At 36.5% G+C, this 22,773-nt stretch overlaps 1 non-coding gene across 1 annotated transcript; it reads right to left on the bottom strand.

Annotated features, from left to right (window-relative positions):
- Positions 1-17,938: 17,938 nt before the first annotated feature.
- Positions 17,939-18,044, bottom strand: LOC141715411 (small nucleolar RNA R71). The gene has a single exon (XR_012572176.1). It is a non-coding gene; the product is annotated as a small nucleolar RNA R71 (small nucleolar RNA).
- Positions 18,045-22,773: the final 4,729 nt, after the last annotated feature.

The following is a 22,773-nucleotide window of genomic DNA, read 5'->3' as shown; positions in this document are numbered from 1 at the left end:
TTAGTGTATAATCTTAAGAGAGAGTATAGTACATAAGTTGTGTGACTTTCTTGGATTGGTTTTGGAGGTAGGTTCGACTTTTTGCTATTAAAAAGGGATTTTGATTTTTATTCAAATTTTACAAAGGGTTTTGGTTCAAATATTTGGTTTTTGGTTCGAATAAATGAGTTTTGCAAAAGGGTTTTAATGTTCGATTGGTTTTGATGATATATATATATATATATATATATAAAAAACCTTTGTTTTTGAGTTGTTTTCCTTGCATGCATGTAAAGTCCTATGTGTAATCAAGTTATATTTTATTTGGTTTAGAAAGAAGATGGGTTAAATGATTAGATCATGAGTTTAATTAAGTTGGATTTGTGATTTGGAGTATTGCATGTTGGGTTGATTGATTGCATGTCGATTCTACAAGTTGTTTTGTTGATTAATTGGGTTATTGTTAATTTGGAAATAGAATTTGGTTTATATTAGATATGTGAGTAGATAAGTATGAATAAGTTAAGTTTTGTTTATTAAAAGTATGGATTTCATTCGGTTTTCAAAGGAATAAATGATTGGAATTATGCATGTTAAGATTTTGTTCAAAAATAATGTTTTGGTTCAGTTTTTGGTTTAAAAGAAATGTTTTCAAGATGTGTTCTTGTTTGGAATGGATTAAAATAGGTATAAATTGTAAATGGAACCTTGCATGTCAATATTTGATAAACTGTTTGTGTTTTATTGAAAAATCTGAATGGTATATGGTACTAAAAAGGGTTGATTCAAGTTGATTGGTCAATTTGATTTTAGAGTCTAATTATTTGGTTTGTGTAAGATTAATTTGGTGTTTAAAAGATGTTTGGTTAGTTGCATGTCAAGTTAAGTGGTTGCATGTTGATTTCTTGGCTTGGTACCATTTATTTTGGTTCAAATTTTATAGTTAAAAATGAAGGAATAGTTGTTTAGTTGTCGAGTTATTTAGATCGTGATTGTTTTGTTAAGATATACATTTAAGTATACAAGTATATACTCGCTATGTGTTATATGAGTACTCTATGATTATGCTTGAATGTGCGAGTTAAGTATATAACTATATACTACTAAGTGCTATGTGAATACTCTGTGATTATACTCGTGTATCTAAGTTAGGCTTTAATGCGAGTTGGGATAATCGTTAGACATTCAGGGAACGTCGAGTGCGAATAAGTATATAATTAGGGATTATGTTTTGGATTGTAGATTCAGATAGCGGAGGTATTCAGGATTGTAGATTCAAATAGTGGAGGCATTCAAGCTAGAAAAGGGAAAGGAAACTTAGGTGGCAGTAGTTCAGCTTCAGTAGTTCAGTTTCAATTTCAGTAAAGCAGGAAAGCGATTTAAGGCAAGTAACTATGCCTTGGCTTATGAATTGATATTTTCTAATGCCATAATAAAGTAGTGATTCTTTTTTATACTTGTGATAAACCTGTTATTGATTTCTGAGAAACCCTAATATTGATTCTTATGATAACTTGTTATTGAATCATGTTCGACCATTTACAACCACTTGATTGATTCATACCCGATTACATTTCCTATTTCCTTTGTCACCTATGATCTCATGAACCCTAAGAGAACCTTTATGAATTCCCTTGAGAAATGTCTTGAGTAACCTGAATTCTTCATTAACTTGAATACCTTTTCCTTGTTGATTAATTCTCTTGAATACCTTTGCCTTGATGATTAATTCTCTTGAATACCTCAAACTTGATTTCTAGTATTGCTTCAATAATTCCCTATATTGACCACTTCTTATAATTCGAATTCCTTGAACTACCTTTGTTTGATAAGTATCCTTTATTTCCATATCCAAACTTTGTAACTAGATGTACGCCATGTACTACATGTAACCCCCCCAAATCCGGGGTCGGGGATTCGGGTTGTCACGAATTCCATTTCCCTTATCAATACTTAATCTTAACAGTCAACCAACTACTGAGTAATGTGACCCCACAATATACACATACACACACCACAAGTTATAGTCTCAGAGATGAATACCAAAAGTAACACAAGTCATTTTATTCCACAGTTATAAATCGTTACACCTTAAAAGGGTTTCTGAATAAATTTACATTTCTTTGCCATTATTATAATTCATATAGATACATAAGTCTGGTACATCAGAAGTTGAAAGCCTAGCCTATTGGTAATTTCTACCTCAGCTACGGCGGCATCAACGCTTCCAGAAAACTGCGGAACATTTCCTAACCGCTTGCGAATTGAAAGCTTGGTCCTGTTCATCTTTTCTATCTGTTGTTGTGTGATAAAAGAAGAAAGCAATGGTGAGCAACAAGCCCACCGAAATAATATATATAATAATTAACAATATATGAGCATTCTCATAGTACTCATGAAAGTCTTGGTTACGCAGATATGAACCAAGTTTGATATCTTAACGCGACCAAGTCGCAAAATATTTAGTATATATGTGTATATATACTTTTCACAATCTTGGAAATCCTCTGACATGTATAATATACACAGAGTTCCAATTTATAACTGTATAAAAATATCGTTGCAAGGTGATCTCATATATCTAACCTTGTCTCAACGTTTTTCTGAAAATCTTTGACATGCACAAGATAATCATTTACTAGATATAAGTTTAAAAGATGAAGTTACAAGATATTACAATATACTTATATATTTTCCGAATACTACTTGAACTACCACCGTTCAAGGTATAATCTGTATCAAAAGTTCATCACATAGATGAGACTACAAGATATGATTTGAATAGATTCAATCCTTGAAATATCATTCAAAAGAAATGAAGTTACGAGATACTTCATTAAGTCCCAATATATATATCCATATATATATATCTCTCGTACATTTCCTAAAACCTCTGTCATGTAAAGTATGAACAGAGTTGTAATATCCAATGAATTTGGAAAGAAAAGAATTTTGGCATAAACCCGATATCTTGCTAATCAGGCAAAGATACCAATAAGTAACCTTTTCTACTGTAGATGGATGAATTCCTCGCCGGTCATCACCCTGGCCGCATTAGGACCTCGCACTAAATCGTTACCCGGTCACTCACGCATGGATGGACTGTCACCCAGCCTCTTACACCTTCATAGACCGTACCCCGGCCTGTTGCTTATGCCGACTCAATTAGATGGACTTACTTCCCGAACGTTGGGCAAGTAATCAAATTGTTTTCTTAAAACAGCAACCTCATTGCGAATATAAAATACACCACAGAGCCGGATCCCTAAGATTTTGAGCGAGTATTTAAATCCCCTTCGAAAGGAAGACCTTAAATATAAAAATGAGTTTTGGGATCCGATCTAACTTTTAAAATTCAATTTGAAGACTCGAAAACATTTTTAAGAATGTTTGGAGTAATGCTGATTTAATGAAATAAATCAGTCCAGAATATATTAGAAAATATTTGAATATTATTATTTAAATAATATTCCCAAAAGGATAATCCTTATAAAAATAATTGAAGTAGAAGTTTTAAAACTTATACTTGAAATGAATAATAAATAACCAAAGATATACTTATACGAAAGTACGATCTTTATTTGAGTAATCGAAAATAAGTTTGATTATCGAAACATTATTCTTTAATAAAATAAAGAATATTATTTAAAAAATAAGCGGAGTCATAAGTCCTCAAATGAATATTCAAAATAATATTCATTAAATAAAATAAACGGAGTCTTAAGTCCTCGAATGAATATTCAAAATAATATTAATTAAATAAAATAAACGGAGTCATAAGTCCTTGAATGAATATTCAACTAATATTCATTAAATAAAATAAAGTTATCGAATAAATTTTATTCGATTAATAGTTTTGAAAACTATATCAATATATATATATAAATATATATATATAATATACTCGGGAACATCGACTCCCGGTTTTAGAAAATGTTCACCCTTGGTCCCCTATACTAAGGGTATACGCAACTACTGCTTATCTCTAGCATAGGTATTATGCAACTTATAAGCAATTGAATCAACAGATATATATCAAGATTATAAAACAGACATGCATATATACCATATCACATGCTCCAATATATCGTAAGATTTGCTAATTAACCATCATGCATCTATCACAAGATAATGCATATACATATGTATACATCACAACAACAGTATAACGGGTAGAAAACTTGCCTGAGTGACTGGGGGTGATAAATGGCTTGGGATGAGTCTGGTAACCTATAAACAACATATAAGTTGGAATTAAACCAAAGTCGCTTATGAATCTATACTTTAACCAATTAGACTCTAACACTCGCTTTGCGCTCAACGATTCTCTCAAGTCGCTCGAGTACCCTCGGCTCCACAATTTTTAATAAATTAACCATTAAGGGTTTTAAGGCGATTCTTTCGCGAGTGCCTTACCAACTGCCTAATACACTTTACATAAATAATTCATACTCCAATTAATCCTTTAAGGTCTTTAATCTATGTTTCAAAGTAAGGTGAGGGGTAATGGTTCGTTCGCGAACGCCGTTACTTAAAACGGTCGTTTCTCCTTAACCGTACGTCAGATTCAAACGAACCACATATCAAAATGAAGCTCGTAACATGAACTATCTAATCATAGCAATGGTCAAAACCTAACAGTGAGTCCTCGGGTCCTGATTGTTAAGAACAAAACAGTCTAAAGTAAATCGGACATTACGACGGCTATGTTTATGCGATTACCAATTTTTATCCTACTCTAAATCAACCACCAATCAACCACAATTCAACCATACAACCAAAATCCATACTTACAATGCTACAACAGCCCCAACAACTCAATATTTCCAAATTTAAACTACTTCCCATCATGAACTAAAAGCTTTACTTAAGTTCTTTAACTAATCAACAAGATTTACAACTCCAAACACATCACAAAACCAACACATCTCTAAATACTCAATAATCAATCTTCTCATGAACCATACTAAACACAAAAGCTCTAAATATACAAAAGTAGGGCTAGGGTTTGAGATTATACCTTCCTTGGTGAGTAGGAGTAACTACTTAGCTTGGAATCACCCTTGAAAGTCCTTACCCAAGCTTAATCTAAACAAAAACTCAAGAACAAAATTTTAAGTTCTTGAAAAACACTATTCACCCTCTTCTTCCATGAATATTAGGAAGAGATTGTGAAGGAATTTGAAGCTTAAACTTATAGGATAGCTATATCTATGTATAAGGAGTCTTAGATAATTACCTCACTAATTAATGAAGCTTGGAACTTGGATTTTGGTTTTTTTTCTTCTTGAAATGGAAAAGAGGCCGAGAGCTTTTCTTGAAGAAAAGTGAAGTCAACTTGTGTTTTGGTGAAATGATTTGTTGGTTGGTTGTTTTTGGCTTTTGTTTTAATTATTTACCTTTTAACCATGGTGATTTTTGTGTGGTTCTTAATCAACCAACAACACACTTCTGTTTGGTCATGCTTAGGTCATCATACCTATGTCATCTTCCCATGCTTGTCCTCTTCTTATTGGTTTGATGACATTATCCTCACTAATCTCTTTGATTAGCTTCTAATTACTTGGCTAATGACCGTTGATCTGTTATACGGTTCGCTTAACTTTCGTTTTCGTTTATCGTTTGAGGGATCATACCTGGGATCTTATTACTTGGGTTTCCTTAACCTTTCTCAATACATTATATTCATTTTATAATCCTCTCTTATAATCCTTGAATTTAAATCCTTTTTATCCGGTTACCTTATACTCAATTCTTTCGGTATCTGGTGGATTTTCGGGAAAAATCAAAGTGTTTGAATGTGGATTCTGACGATCTTTACATACACTTATATATCATGTAGAGTTCTAATAAGATCTCAGAATAACAATAAAAGAATCCCTACATAGTGTGGCATGAAAAGTTTTCTTATTCAGCAATATCAGTAAAAACACTATTCATAAGGGTTACAAAAAGTTCAAAATTTTGGGGTTATTACAGTCTCCCCTCCTTAAAAGGATTCCGTCCCGGAATCAGGGAAAAAATGAATAGGGATACTTTCTTAGCATTGCACTATCTAACTCTCAAGTCAATCTTCCCACATTGTGGTTCTACTATCAAACTCTAAGTAGTTTGGTAGCCCTTCTCCCAAGCACTTGTTCCTTTTTAATCTATAACCTTTCCCGGTTGCTCCATATAGGTTACGTCTGGTTGCATGTCTATGCGCTCATATGCCCCTATTTGTCTAGCATCCGAATTATACTTCCTTAACATTGATACATGGAACACGTTATGAATTTGCTACAGGTTTGGGAGTAGGGCTAGCTCATATGCTAGCTTCCTAATACGTCTTAATACTTCAAAGGGTCCAATAATTCGGGGGCTTAGCTTTCCTTTCTTTCCGAACCTCATCCATCCTTTCCAAGGGATACCTTTAACATCACTAGGTCCCCTACTTCCTATCCTTTGTCCTTTCGTGTCGAATCAACATACTTCTTATGTCCATCTCGGGCTACTACCAGCCGTCCTCTGATTAGATCTATTATATCCTTGGTCCTTTGGACCACTGCTGGTCTGAGCATCTTGCACCCTGCAATCTTCATCCTAACATAAGGGAGATCGACATTGTCTTCCCTCAAGGATCTCATAAGGCGATACCTCGATACTGACATACGATCGATTATCGTAAGAAAACTTAATCCGTGTTAAGTGATCATTCCAAATTCTTTCAAATCTATTGCACCGACTCTCATCATAGCTTCTAGCATTATAGCTTTTGCTTCTCAATACCCATTCTTCTCCAGTTCGTAGTCGTTACTATCTTCCGTACATAATACTACACTGGTTACACTTTTGCTCGTTAGCGTTCTATAACCTTTTAATAACCACGTCAACCTTAGTATCACGAACGTGTTAGAATCAGAATACCACCGTACTGATACTACTTCATCTCTAGCTGCCTCCATCTTCGAAAGCTTGGTCCTTCGTATAGAAGTAAAAGAATTTATTGAGAGATCACTATGATCATGAACACTTGTTCTATTGCATAGTTAGTACAGAAGGTGGCCAACCGTTAGTACTTGACAAGCAATTAAATAACATGTGGCATCCTACTAGGCTTCTATCACACAGATAGATAGTCATTCGGCAATACTTCCCCTTCTGGAAGGGTTGTTCTTCTCAGCTTATATGAAATGAAAAGGAGAGAAAAGAACGAATTGAAGAGAATTGTATATATATAAAATATACTGCCACAAAATATCTGGCTTGGAATCTACCTCTGAACTATAGAGGTTTATCATAGGAGAACAAAACATATACGTATCTATATCAACATCAGGTATTATAGCATCGTATTTCACATGCCTAAATATTTTTGATATTTTGTCCATCATTCTATGGACCCATGCTCTTGCTCGAGCTTATACACGATCGCCTTTGAAACTCCCTCGACGTCGAAAATCAAATCTGGGATCTCATTGTAGACATCATCGTTACTAGAATTCTATGCTTGCACCGCAACCTTCCTTGTATAGTAATACGACTCTCTATTCATAAGAGGGAATAAATATATAATATGTAAGTACTCCACTAGGTAGTCTATCAATGATAACTTATATATCAACACGACCCCATTAGGGGTACTCAATCTCAACATCCATTTCAATACAACTCTCACGGTTGTAATCAGCTCATTACTCGCAGAATCATTGTTGCATTACTATGGTCCACCACTGACCTACTGTAGTCATTCATTTTCTATAAAATCTTAATAGCTAACCATACGGAGTCCATACATGTCGTATCGGATTCTTCTAAGGAGGCAACATAATCACCATTCCATGATTCATGAAGAACACTCCTGAACTTGGCGTACATATGACATGAAGCAGATAAAATTGCAGAAGAGTTTCAATAAAAGCAACGATAGCAGGTTAATACCATTATTAACCATATGTCTTTATTAGGAGACATGAAGCTCAAAGGTTCATTCAGTCCTTTCGTAACATGGTCCTGGCTTATCTCAAGATATAACCTTATAAGATAGATAGCCCGCTCACGGCGATTTCATAAATTAAATCTTTACCAAACTACCATCACGGTTGAGTATCGCACAATCATCAGAAGGAATGTCAATCTTTCAAACCATAATACAACCTTCACGGCTTCAACCATCATCACTGTATTCCTCTGGCACGAGCACCTATAATTATCCTCTTACATTTAAAGTATCGGCCACCTCTTTGGCCTTTCCTGATAGTAAAATTTCCTTACAATCAATGTCTTTTAAATGACCTTCAACTAAATTTTCTACCTCATTTCCAATCACTGCTTGTGTGAAAATGCTCTTCATTATGCCTTGGTAAAAAAATATATCATCACTTTTCCATAAGTTATTGCCTCGGTCTTTTAGAGGTTAACATTGTCATGATTGACTCTTGATCATACTTAGGACGTCTCTTATTTTGGGTCCTTCTTGATTTCACCAATCTCGACTTATTGGGTCAATCTATACTTTCTTATGGTTCAACATGTGCCCCACCTGGCATTATTATAATTACGTCACATTTCCTTTATCAAAATTTCTATTCTTGAGAACTTTGAATATTACCTTTCTCCTTGTAAAACCTCTAAGGTTATCCTTAAATCCTTCATCAGGTACACCCTAGGCACAGGGCATATCAAGATACCATTTACTAATACCAGAATCATTGTCTATATACTTCTGAAAAATTTCTCCACTGATCCTTAAAGGTTGTTGTTACCTTAATCCTTTCCAATTTATACTGTCAAAACTCATACTATCCCTATTAAGGATGAAATGCCAACCTTTATGCATTCCCCTAGGACTCAAAGTTACAGATGTTCTATCCTTAATTCCACCTTTAAAAAGGTACATGCATCCTTCCATGGATAAATCAAGTCATATATCCCTGATAAGGGTGTCTTATTCAATCATTCCCACCTAGATAGTCTATACTAATTTCACAATAGCATCCTTATTCAAACTGAGGTCAACACATATGGCCTTCAAAAGATAACAATGGTTACCCGCTTTTCTTTCCTAATTTGTTAATGAAACAGGGATGTCCTGGAAGATATTGGTCGTGTTCAACGTGAACTTCTTCTTAATAATTCCTGATTTACTTTTGTTGTTTATCTCAACAGTCATCTCAATATTGGGATGTCTTTCATACCTGGCGTCTCCCTTTCTGGGTATCATGCCACCGGTCTTACACTTCACATTCTTGAAGGTCACTTCCTTCATCCGATTTTGCTAATTTCCTACTTTCTTGTCTCCTCAGTCTATCCGCGTCTCATTATTTATCCTTCGAAGTATCTCCAGGTTTCCTCGAATCCTCCCAACTTACAGGGGATAAAATATATGTATCTCTTATGCCTTCAACCATCAATTTTAACTCATGGTGAATCACCCTCATCCTATCGATTACATACTTTTCTATTTCTATTGCTACGAGTCTTTAGGGTTTCCTCATACCCAACTTCCTTATCATTCCTCAAACTCTATTGCCTTTATTTTCCTTTCCACTTCAGTTTCTTTTTATTATCCTTTCTCTTATCATTATTTCATGAACCAACCCAACATAAGCATTGATTTCAAACATCCCGTCGTTCTGGATTCGTGTCCTCGGAACGAATCTTGACAACTTTTACAATTTAGATTCATAATTCATCATACTCGTCCACCTTTGTTCTGGCTCTAAAGCTTTTACACTATCTCCATAACCTTGGGAAGTACTTTCCTGAAAATAATTGACTGAACTTTAATCAGTTTATTCTAACCTCTGGCTCCGTGCCTTTCTTGGTCTTTCACCAGCGGGTGGCCTCTCTCTTTGGAAGGTAAGTGACAAAAACAGTCTTTTGCGCTTCATCAATCATTTAAAATATAAAATCAGTCATTTATCTCCTTTGGCCAGGCTCTTGCCTCGGCTAGGTCAGCTTGTTCCTTGGAACTCTGAGAGCTTACTGACTTAAAAGTCCTGAAAGAATTTCCCACCACATTGTTTCCTCAGGGTGGTGTTTGGGGAATAAAAGTAAATTTTTTGTTTTAGGCAGGTCCATGGATTACCCAATAGGAGTACCATCTTGGTTCTTCCTATCTTGCTCGACTTCTGTTTTCTCAGTCTAAATATTTCTTCCTACTCCCCATAATTGGGGTCATCTTTTAATTTAAAATCCTCATTTTCCCCTTCATTATATTCTGGGTTCCTTATATCTTAATTACGACCTCCCTGATTATCACATTCAAGGTTTGCCCCTAATCTTATTCCTCGTGGGGGCATGATTCTTGGAAAAATTTTGAGAATCTCTGGATATTTATCTTACTTACTTTGCTTAAATCTTTCCCTCGTTCAGTCCTTGCATGATTGCAAATTATGAATTCTCAAGTTCTATAAACTTCATGACACACTCTTAAGTGTTAACCGCGTAATTAACAATATGAACTTATCACAAACAAACTGATCTGAACTGAAATTAACGAATATATACTTAACTATTTGTTTGAGGGTACAACAACTAAACACATTAAAGAGAATTATATCATTTGATCTGATCACTTCTATCCCAAAAGTACTACCATAGATAATCATCTAGTCATTAAAACTAATCATTCATAACTTAGGCTAATCCTCCAAAAGCGGTGCTGCATGAAATTCTTGTCAGATTGCTCAGACTCTGCACACTATTATGGATCAAGAAATGCGGGCATGCACAACATCCCTAACCTGCTCCATTAAAGCGGTGATGAGGTCTAAGATAGTTGCAAGTAGAGCTGGATCAATCTGACCCTCAAGATGGCCTCTAGCTGTAACACGGGTGGTAGCCTCAATCCTTTCCATGCTATAAGCTAATCCTTCCGGAAGTACCCCGCCCTCAATCCTCGGTGCAGTAAGTTGATCCAACAGATCACTCCTAACATTACGGGCCTCAGACAGGCCACCCAAAGTCATATAATAATCGGCGATAAGAGAAGCCTGAGTGGTAGCATCTAGCAGTCCATGGGGTGCAGGTGGTGCAGGCCCAGGGGATCCAAATGGATAACCAAGCACGGTATCAGGTGACAATGGTGCAGGAGATAAAGGTGGCATTTCCTCAGTAGGTGTTGGGCTCTGTACAGGGGAGGGAACAGGAATTGGTGGAACCTCATGGATGTCTACAGGAACCTCTAGAAGAGGGTCTGATACTGGTATAATTGGTGCCGTGGAAGGCCCCACTCCTTCTGCCCTCATTATCCTTTGTGCCCTTGGTAATTCTTCATCCTCTTGTGCCACCCTCGCGGCCATTCTAGCTCTGGTAGTCGCCCTGACTACGGTCATCAATTCCTCAGCGGTCCTTTCTTCATTCTCGTCAGGATCCTCCACGAGATCCTCCTCAGCAACAATCCCTTCTGGGATAACATCCTCAACCGCAACATTTTCAATATGAGTCTCATCCGGTCCCTCATTAGGGTACTCTATTGGATTCACAATTTGATCTCCAATATGTAATAAAACATCCTCATGCTGATGCTCCTGAACCTCAGGGTTCGGTGCCCCGCTGCCCTATATGAGAACGAACTATGTTACTATCATAATATTTATAAGGGTTCTTGTAAGGGTTTTGACTGTCAGTACTATGTTAGGTAGCCCGACTATGAACTTGGCAAGAGTTCTTATTATCTTTGTGAACTTATTATCTTAACGTCACATCATCTCTGAGGTTTATAACGCTTGGCTCTGATACCATTTCTGTAACACCCCCAAATCCGGGGTCAGGGATTTGGGTTGTCACGAGTTCCATTTCCCTTATCAATACTTAATCTTAACAGTCAACCAACTACTGAGTAATGTGACCCCACAATATACACTTACCCACACCACAAGTTATAGTCTCAGAGATGAATACCAAAAGTAACACAAGTCATTTTATTCCACAGTTATAAACCGTTATACCTTAAAAGGGTTTCTGAATAAATTTACATTTCTTTGCCATTATTACAATTCATATAGATACATAAGTCTGGTACATCAGAAGTTGAAAGCCTAGCCTATTGGTAATTTCTACCTCAGCTACGGCGGCATCAACGCTTCCAGAAAACTGCGGAACGTTTCCAAACCGCTTGCGAATTGGAAGCTTGGTCCTGTTCATCTTTTCTATCTGTTGTTGTGTGATGAAAGAAGAAAGCAAGGGTGAGCAACAAGCCCACCAAAATAATATATATAATAATTAACAATATATGAGCATTCTCATAGTACTCATGAAAGTCTTGGTTACGCAGATATGAACCAAGTTTGATATCTTAACACGACCAAGTCGCAAAATATTCAGTATATATGTGTATATATACTTTTCAAAATCTTGGAAATCCTCTGACATGTATAATATACACAGAGTTCCAGTTTATAACTGTATAAAAATATCGTTGCAAGGTGATCTCATATATCTAACCTTGTCTCAACGTTTTTCTGAAAATCTTTGACATGCACAAGATAATCATTTACTAGATATAAGTTTGAAAGATGAAGTTACAAGATACTACAATATACTTATATCTTTTCCGAATACTACTTGAACTACCACCGTTCAAGGTATAATCTGTGTCAAAAGTTCATCACATAGATGAGACTACAAGATATGATTTGAATAGATTCAATCCTTGAAATATCATTCAAAAGAAATGAAGTTACGAGATACTTCATTAAGTCCCGATATATATCCATATATATATATCTCATACATTTCCTGAAACCTCTGTCATGTAAAGTATGAACAGAATTGTAATATCCAATGAATTTGGAAAGAAAAGAATTTTGGCATAAACCCGATATCTTGCTGATCAGGCAAAGATACCAATAAGTAACATTTTCTACTGTAGATGGATGAATTCCTCGCCGGTCATCACCCTGGTCGCATTAGGACCTCGTGCTAGACCGTTACCCGGCCACTCACGCGTGGATGGACTGTCACCCAGCCTCTTACACCTTCATAGACCGTACCCCGGCCTGTCGCTTATGCCGACTTAATTAGATGGACTTACTTCCCGAACGTTGGGCAAGTAATCAAATTGTTTTCTCAAAACAGCAACCTCGTTACGAATATAAAATTCACCACAGAGCCGGATCCCTAAGATTTTGAGCGAGTATTTAAATCCCCTTCGAAAGAAAGACCTTAAATATAAGAATGAGTTTTGGGATCCGCTCTGACTTTTAAAATTCAATTTGAAGACTCGAAAACATTTTTAAGAATGTTTGGAGTAATGCTGATTTAATGAAATAAATCAGTCCCGATATATTAGAAAATATTTGAATATTATTATTTAAATAATATTCCCAAAAGGATAATCCTTATAAAAATAATTGAAATAGAAGTTTTAAAACTTATACTTGAAATGAATAATAAATAACCAAAGATATACTTATACGAAAGTACGATCTTTATTTGAATAATCGAAAATAAGTTTGATTATCCAAACATTATTCTTTAATAAAATAAAGAATATTATTTAATAAATAAGCGGAGTCATAAGTCCTCAAATGAATATTCAAAATAATATTCATTAAATAAAATAAACGGAGTCTTAAGTCCTCGAATGAATATTCAAAATAATATTCATTAAATAAAATAAACGGAGTCATAAGTCCTTGAATGAATATTCAACTAATATTCATTAAATAAAATAAAGTTATCAAATAAAACTTATTTGATTAATAGTTTTGAAAACTATATCAATATATATATATATAATATATACTCGGGAACATCGACTCCCGGTTTTAGAAAATGTTCACCCTTGGGTCCCCTATAATAAGGGTATACGCAACTACTGCTTATCTCTAGCATAGGTATTATGCAACTTATAAGAAATTGAATCAACAGATATATATCAAGATTACGAAACAGACATGCATATATACCGTATCACATGCTCCAATATATCGCAAGATTTGCTAATTAACCATCATGCATCTATCACAAGATAATGCATATATATATGTATACATCACAACAACAGTATAACGGGTAGAAAACTTGCCTGAGCGACTGGGGGTGATAAATGGCTTGGGACGAGTCTGGTAACCTATAAACAACATATAAGTTGGAATTAAACCAAAGTCGCTTATGAATCTATACTTTAACCAATTAGACTCTAACACTCGCTTTGCGCTCAACGATTCTCTTAAGTCGCTCGAGTACCCTCGGCTCCACCATTTTTAATAAATTAACCATTAAGGGTTTTAAGGGGATTCTTTCGCGAGTGCCTTACCAACTGCCTAATACACTTTACATAAATGATTCATACTCCAATTAGTCCTTTAAGGTCTTTAACCTATGTTTCAAAGTAAGGCGAGGGGTAATGGTTCGTTCGCGAACGCCGTTACTTAAAACGGTCGTTTCTCCTAAACCGTACGTCGGATTCAAATGAACCACATATCAAAATGAAGCTTGTAACATGAACTATCTAATCATGGCAATGGTCAAAACCTAACAGTGAGTCCTCCGGTCCTGATTGTTAAGAAAAAAACAGTCTAAAGTAAATCGGACATTACGACGACTATGTTTACGCGATTACCAATTTTTATCCTATTCTAAATCAACCACCAATTAACCACAATTCAACCATACAACCAAACTCCATACTTACAATGCTACAACAGCCCCAAAAACTCAATATTTCCAAATTTATACTACTTCCCATCATGAACTAAAAGCTTTACTTAAGTTCTCTAACTAATCAACAAGATTTACAACTCCAAACACATCACAAAACCAACACATCTCTAAATACTCAATAATCAATCTTCTCATGAACCATACTAAACACAAAAGCTCTAAATATACAAAAGTAGGGCTAGGGTTTGAGATTATACCTTCCTTGGTGAGTAGGAGTAACTACTTAGCTTGGAATCACCCTTGAAAGTCCTTACCCAAGCTTAATCTAAACAAAAACTCAAGAACAAAATTTTAAGTTCTTGAAAAACACTATTCACCCTCTTCTTCCATGAATTTTAGGAAGAGATTGTGAAGGAATTTGAAGCTTAAACTTATAGGATAGCTATATCTATGCATAAGGAGTCTTAGATAATTACCTCACTAATTAATGAAGCTTGGAACTTGGATTTTGGTTTTTTTCTTCTTGAAATGGAAAAGAGGCCGAGAGCTTTTCTTGAAGAAAAGTGAAGTCAACTTGTGTTTTGGTGAAATGATTTGTTGGTTGGTTGTTTTTGGCTTTTGTTTTAATTATTTACCTTTTAACCATGGTGATTTTTTTGTGGTTCTTAATCAACCAACAACACACTTCTCTTTGGTCATGCTTAGGTCATCAATCCTATGTCATCTTCCCATGCTTGTCCTCTTCTTATTGGTTTGATGACATCATCCTCACTAATCTCTTTGATTAGCTTCTAATTACTTGGCTAATGACCACTGATCTGTTATACGGTTCGCTTAACTTTCATTTTCATTTATCGTTTGAGGGATCATACCCAGGATCTTATTACTTGGGTTTCCTTAACCTTTCTCAATAAATTATATTCCTTTTATGATCCTCTCTTATAATCCTTGAATTTAAATCCTTTTTATCCTGTTACCTTATACTCAATTCTTTCGGTATCTGGTGGATATTCGGGAAAAATCAAAGTGTTTGAATTTGGATTCTGACGATCTTTACATACATTTATATATCATTTAGAGTACTAATAAGATCTCAGAATAACAATAAAAGAACCCCTACATAGTGTGGAATAAAAAGTTTTCTTATTCAGCAATATCAGCAAAAAACACTATTCATAAGGGTTACAAAAAGTTCAAAATTTTGGGGTTATTACACTACACTTGATATGAGACACTCCTATCTTTGTTAATTATCGTTATAACTCTTTTTCAATACTTTCTTCCTTAGTTGTTGAATCATTGGTACTCATCCTTGATGATCCTACTTGTGAGAAGATAATTCAATTTCTGATGAAAGTCCCATAACTCCAATCCTCGACTGATAATTTAAATCCTATTGTTTAGAATCCTTGTAATTTCTCCCTGGCATCAGTTTTATAAAAGATAATTGCTCATTAACAAAAGAATGTTTTCTTGATTTAGTGGATTGGACTCAGACGCAAGTCCCTTTCACACCAATTGATAGGCTTAAATGTTGTCTAGGGATCCCATTGTATTTGAGAACCCAACGAGGTTCGGGATTACTTCGCGGCTAATCACCGGCTGTAATCCGTAGCGTCCTAAAATTAAGTTTTTGAAGTTGTTTTGATTATAAATGTTTATAACATGATGCCATGATGCCATATATCTTGTCCATGATGTTATTATGCCTTTATGATATGATTCTCCAGCTATTGAGTTGCGATGAATGTCGGCTTTCACCCTATCTTAATCCTTGATTCTTGAAAGCCCAAACCTTTCTTCATAACCTTGTATGCCAAAGATAGAAATCTGCCACCTAGAGATTTAAAAGTAGAATTCCTCAGAGTTTGCTATTGTTACTATTATTGCTGTATAGAACTGCTATGTAGTTACTTGCTGAGCTTTTGTGCTCATATATATTTTCTTTGCTTTAACCATGGCAGTTAAGAAAGAAGATGGCCAGATTTACGCGTTCAGCTCGCATGAGCGTTCCTGGAAGTCCCTACTGTGTCATAGTTTTTTGGATGCCAGAGCAGGTAGCAGTGAGTGTGAGCACGCACAGTAGTTGGAAGGTGGTAAAGATGCAATTGGTTATATGTCGGTTTCAAGTCAGAATCGATTGTGTAAATTAAGGATTATTTGGGTTGTAATATATATTATCTGGTTGGTAGTTGTAATCTTGTCTCAAATTTAATCCTGTATAGATCCTGTTAATAGTTAATCACGTTTTATGCTTATTTATTGTTAGTTTATTGGTGTGTCGGTCCTCATTTTCTAACCCCGATATTGAGGGCGTCACATATAGGGTCTCAACATATTTTGTGTCTGTTCAACTTCTATCTCTTTTGTGGATGTCTGGTAGTATGTTATTCGTGCAACGAAAGTTAGCATTTAGTAGTTTCGTGTTATCTGATTAGTGTCATCACCATTGCATGCTAAGGTTAAGAACAGGAGGACTTAGAATGGAGTATTTAACGAAGTTAGAATCCCATGTTTGTCTCATATAATATTCAACCCTTTAATCTCTTATTTTATTGCATATTAAGTAGTATCTTAGTTATAATCAAAACCAATTTGTTATTCGTCTTAGCATTGAATAATAGCCATATCATTGTTGCATAAGTGCATAATCTACAAAGTTAACCTAAACCAGTCTATGTGGGAACAAACTAGAAAGAATTATATATTACTTGCGAACGCGTATACTTGCGTGAATTTTAGCGTGTGAATTACTTGTGAACGCTTATACTCAAACATTGTTACTTAATTGTTCTTTGCGTGTTTCAGGTACTCTAGCGAGCGTGTATACATACGTGTTCGCGGTCTCGTAAGAGAACTCTGGTTCAAGCGGAGGAAGAAGTTGTGGTTCATCGGCAAGTTTTTGAGGAAGAAGAGAAAGTCGAGGACGAAGAGAAACTAGAGGAAGAAGAGAAAGTTGAGGAACTAGCTATAGTAGTAATGGCAGATCAAGCAGAAAATCCGAAGGTGTTGATGGATTATTCTCAGCCTAAGATCAATGATATTCAGTCAAACATTATTAGGCCAACCATCTCGGCTAACACCTTTGAGATCAAGTCGAGCACGATTCAGATGATACATAATTCAGTTCAGTTTGGGGGTTCTCCTATAGAAGATCCCAACATGCACATCAGGGATTTCATCCAGATCTGCGACACTTTTAAGTTCAATGGGTTGACTGAAGATGTTATCAAGCTGAAACTTTTCCCATTTTCTCTGAGGGATAAGGCTAAGTGTTGGTTATATTCTCTACCAGTAGGCTCTATTACTACATGGGAGGATCTTCCTAAAAAGTTTCTCACAATTCTTCCCTATGGCAAAGACGGCTGCAATCAGGAATGCACTTACTCAATTTGCGCGCAATCTGGAGAATCTTTGTGTGAGGCTTGGGATCGCTACAAGGAGATGCTAAGGAAGTGCCCGCACCATGGCATGCCTGATTGGATGATTATAAACTATTTATATAATGGTTTAGGCGCACAATCTAGACCTATGCTCGATGCAGTGTCTGGAGGAGCCTTGTAGGCCAAAAGCTATAATGAAGCTTATGAGTTGATTGAGCTAATATCAGCTAATGAACACCAGAATCCTACGCAAAGAATGTTGCAAGACAAGGTAGCAGGAATTCTGGAAGTGGATACAGCTACTGCTATAGCATCTCAACTTCAAGCTTTGACGATGAAAGTGGACTCTTTGGCTAATCATGGATTTAATTAAATCACTAGTGTTTGTGAGCTTTGTGCGGGGGCACATGAGACAGAGTAGTGTGTTATTTCTAGTGAATCAGCTCAGTTTGTGAGCAACTTTTAGAGATCACAGTAGCAAGCTCCAGCCACTTATCATCCCAACAACCGCAATCATCCTAACTTCAGCTGGAGTAACAATCAGAATGCGGTGCAACAACCTTATCAGCCATACACAACAAAGCAGTATAACCCTCCTGGTTTTCAACAACCATAATATGCACCAAGGCAACAACTACAACTTCAGCACTTACCTCAAGCAAATCAAAAATCTGAATTGGAGGAGTTGAGGCTCATGTGCAAGAGCCAAGCTGTTTTCATCAAGACATTGGAGAATCAGATTGGGTAGATTGCTAATGCATTGCTAAATCGTCAACCTGGCACACTTCCTAGCGACACTGAAGTGCCAGGCAAGAAGGAAGCTAAGGAGGATGTTAAGGCAATTACATTGAGGTCTTAAAAGGTTGCAATTTCTGAATAAGCTAAGGCTCCAGAATCTGAAGAAGTGTCTGATGAAGAAGAGCCTAAGGAGACAGAAGTAGAACCAAGGAAGACAGCTGTTGTCAACACTCCTCCTGAGGGTAATACAGGGGGAAACAGGTCTATCCTCCACCTCCTTTTCCTAAGAGGCTATAGAAGCAAAAGTTGGAAAAGCAATTTGCTAAGTTCTTGGAAGTTTTCAAGAAACTTCACATCAATATACCTTTCGCTAAAGCTCTTAAACAAATGCCTAGTTATGTGAAGTTCATGAACGGTATTCTCGCTCGGAAAGTGAAGCTAGATGACTTAGAGACCGTTGCTCTAATGGAGGAATGCAGTGATGTGCTGCAACAAAAGTTGCCTCTGAAGCTTAAAGATCCTGGAAGCTTCACTATTCCTTGCATTATTGGAAAAGTGTCATTCGACAAATGCTTATGTGACTTGGGAGCTAGCATCAACTTGATGTTGTTATCTATCTTCAAGAAGTTAGGTCTACCTGATCCAAAACCTACGTATATGTCCTTGTAGTTGGTCGATCGCTCTATTATATATCCATTAGGCATTGTGGAAGATGTATTGGTCAAGGTGGACAAACTCATCTTTCCTACTAACTTTGTTATTCTTGATTTCGAGGAAGATAAGAAGATTCCCATAATCTTGGGAAGACCTTTCTTGGTTACTGGCTGAACCTTGATAGATGTGCAGAGAGGTGAGCTCACTATGCGAGTGTAGGATCAGGATGTGACCTTCAATGTTTTCAATGCCATGAAATTCCTTACTGATGAAGAGGAGTGCTTTAAGGTTAATTTCGTAGAATCTGTAGTTACTTCAGAATTGGATCATATGCTAAAGACAGATGCCTTAGAGAAAGCCTTATTAGGGGATTCCGATAGTGAAGATGAGGAAAGTAACCAACAGTTACAATATTTGAATGCTTCTCCATGGAAGCGACGTTTGAAATGCCATTTGAATCTCTTGGGTTGGAGGAGCTGAAAAGTTCTCCAAAGCACCTCAAGCCATCTATTGAGGAAGCTCCTACTCTTGAGCTTAAGCCTTTACCTGAACACTTGAGGTATGCATTTTTAGGTGATGCATCTACTTTGCCTGTTATTATTGCATCTAACCTTTCAGGTGGCAATGAGGAAAAGCTTTTGAGAATTCTTAGAGAATTTAAGTCAGCAATTGGTTGGACTATAGCAGATATCAAGGGAATCAGCCCTTCTTATTGTATGCACAAAATTCTGCTAGAGGAAGAAAGCAAGCCTACTATTGAGCAACAGAGAAGGCTAAATTCGATCATGAAAGAGGTTGTAAAGAAGGAAATCCTAAAGTGGCTAGATACAGGGATCATCTATCCTATTTCTGACAGTTCATGGGTGAGCCCAGTTCAGTGTGTGCCGAAGAAAGGTGGTATCATTGTGGTAGCAAATGAGAAGAATGAGCTTATTCCTACACAAACAGACACGGGGTGGAGATTTTGCATGGATTATAGAAAGCTGAACAAGGATACAAGGAAAAATCACTTCCCTCTTCCTTTCATTGATCAGAAGCTTGATAGATTGGCTAGACATGATTACTACTATCTTCTGGATGGCTATTCAGGGTATAATCAGAGATATATCGCTCCAGAAGATCAAGAGAATACTACATTCACATGTCCTTTTGGTACTTTTGCATTCATGAGAGTTTCTTTTGGGCTATGTGGTGCACCAGCCACTTTACAGAGATGCATGATGGCTATATTCTCTGATATGATTGGAAATAATGTAGAAGTGTTCATGGACGACTTCTTGATATTTGGAACTTCTTATGATGAATGCTTGTGCAATCTTGGATCAGTGCTGAAAAGGTGCATTGAGACCAATTTGGTTCTCAATTGGGAGAAATGTCATTTTATGGTGCGCCAAGGCATCATTCTTGGTCACAAGGTTTCTAGTAAGGGTCTTGAGGTGGACAAAGCCAAGGTGGGGGTCATGGAGAATCTTCCTCCGCCAATTTCTGTTAAGGGAATTCGCAGTTTTCTTGGTCATACAGGTTTTTATAGGCGTTTCATCAAGGACTTTTCTAAGATTTCGAAGCCATTGTGCAATTTGTAGAGAAAGATGTTCCTTTCAAGTTTGATGATGAGTGCCTTGCTACTTTTGAGACTTTAAAGAAGAGTTTAATTACGGCACCTGTCATAACTGCACATGATTGGTCTGAACCATTTGAAATGATGTGCGATGCAAGTGACTATACCGTTGGAGCAGTTCTTGGGCAAAGATAGAACAACATATTTCATGTAGTCTACTATGCTAGTAAGACTCTCAATGGTGCTCAACTGAACTACACCACTACTGAGAAATAACTTTTGGCTATTGTTTATGGTTTTAAGAAATTTCGATCTTATCTACTTGGGACAAAGGTTCCAGTTTTCATTGTTCATGCTGCCATTCGCTATCTCGTCTCAAAGAAGGACTCGAAGCCTAGATTGATTCGATGGGTTCTTTTACTTCAGGAGTTTGAATTGGAGATCAAGGAGAGAAAAGGAACTAAAAATCAAGTCGTCGATCATCTCTCGTATTTAGAGGATCCGAATGCAACTTCACAAGATAAGTCGTTGATTAACGAATCTTTTCCCGATGAGCAATTATTTGGAGTGCAAGCAGAAGAACCATGGTTCGCCGACATTATGAACTACCTTGTGAGTAACGTTATACCTCCAGATTTAACTTATGCTCAAAGGAAGAAGTTTCTGTATGAAGTGAAGTGGTACATGTGGGATGAGCCGTTTCTTTTTCGGCAAGGAGCTGACCAAATCATCAGGAGATGTAATTCCATACAGAAAAACGGGGGGGATCTTGCAAGATTGCCACTCAACGGATTATGGAGGACACTATGGTGGAGAAAAGACAACATCTCATATTCTTCAAGCAGGTTTCTTTTGGCCAACCTTGTTTAAAGATGCTCATCAGTTTATTTTGAAATATGATCATTGTCAACGTGTGGGTAATATGTCCAAGAGGGATGAGATGCCTCTTAATGTGCTTCTAGAAGTTGAAGTCTTTGATGTTTGGGGAATTGACTTTATGGGGCCATTTGTCTCATCTTGTAACAATAAGAATATCTTGTTGGCGATTGATTTGTCTCGAAATGATGGAAGTCAAGGCTTTGCTGACGAACGATGCGAAGGTAGTGCTTAATTTTCTTCACAAGCAGATATTCACAAGATTTGGAACTTCAAGAGTCATAATCAATGACGAAAGGTCGCATTTCTGCAATCGCAAGTTCACTGCTATGATCCAAAGGAATAATGTGAATTATCGCATTACCACGGCTTATCATCCTCAGACGAATGGTCAAGCTGAGGTATCTAACAGAGAGATCAATCACATTTTAAAGAAAGTAGTGTGTCCATCGAGGAAATATTGGTCTTTGAAGCTTGATGAAGTTGTTTGGGCATATCGAACAACGTATAAGACTCTGCTAGGAATGTCATCGTATCAATTGGTTTATGGTAAGGGGTGTCATTTGCCGGTGGAACTAGAGCATAAAGCGTATTGGGCTGTGAAGAAATTGAATCTTGATTTCGATGCAGCTTGTAAGAAGAGGATGCTTCAACTGAATGAACTTGATGAGTTTCGACTTCAAGCGTATGAGAATAACAAAATGTATAAGGAGAAAGTCAAGAGGTGGCATGATAGGGGTCTAGTGCTTAAATCATTTGTGTCAGAGCAACAAGTTCTTTTTTTTAACTCTCGTCTCCGTCTTTTTCCTGGAAAATTGAAGTCAAGGTGGTCAGGGCCATTTGTTGTCAAAACTGTGTTTCCACATTGAGCGGTGGAGATTTTTGAGAATGATCCAGGCCAAGCATTCAAGGTAAATGGTCAGAGGTTGAAGCATTACTATGGTGACACGGCAAACCGCGAGGTAGTTAATGCCGTTTTGTTTTCCGTTTGAT

The sequence above is a fragment of the Apium graveolens genome, chromosome 3, assembly GCF_009905375.1.
Source record: "Apium graveolens cultivar Ventura chromosome 3, ASM990537v1, whole genome shotgun sequence".
Taxonomy (NCBI): Eukaryota; Viridiplantae; Streptophyta; class Magnoliopsida; order Apiales; family Apiaceae; genus Apium; species Apium graveolens.
This window is presented reverse-complemented; position numbering and strand designations above follow the sequence as displayed.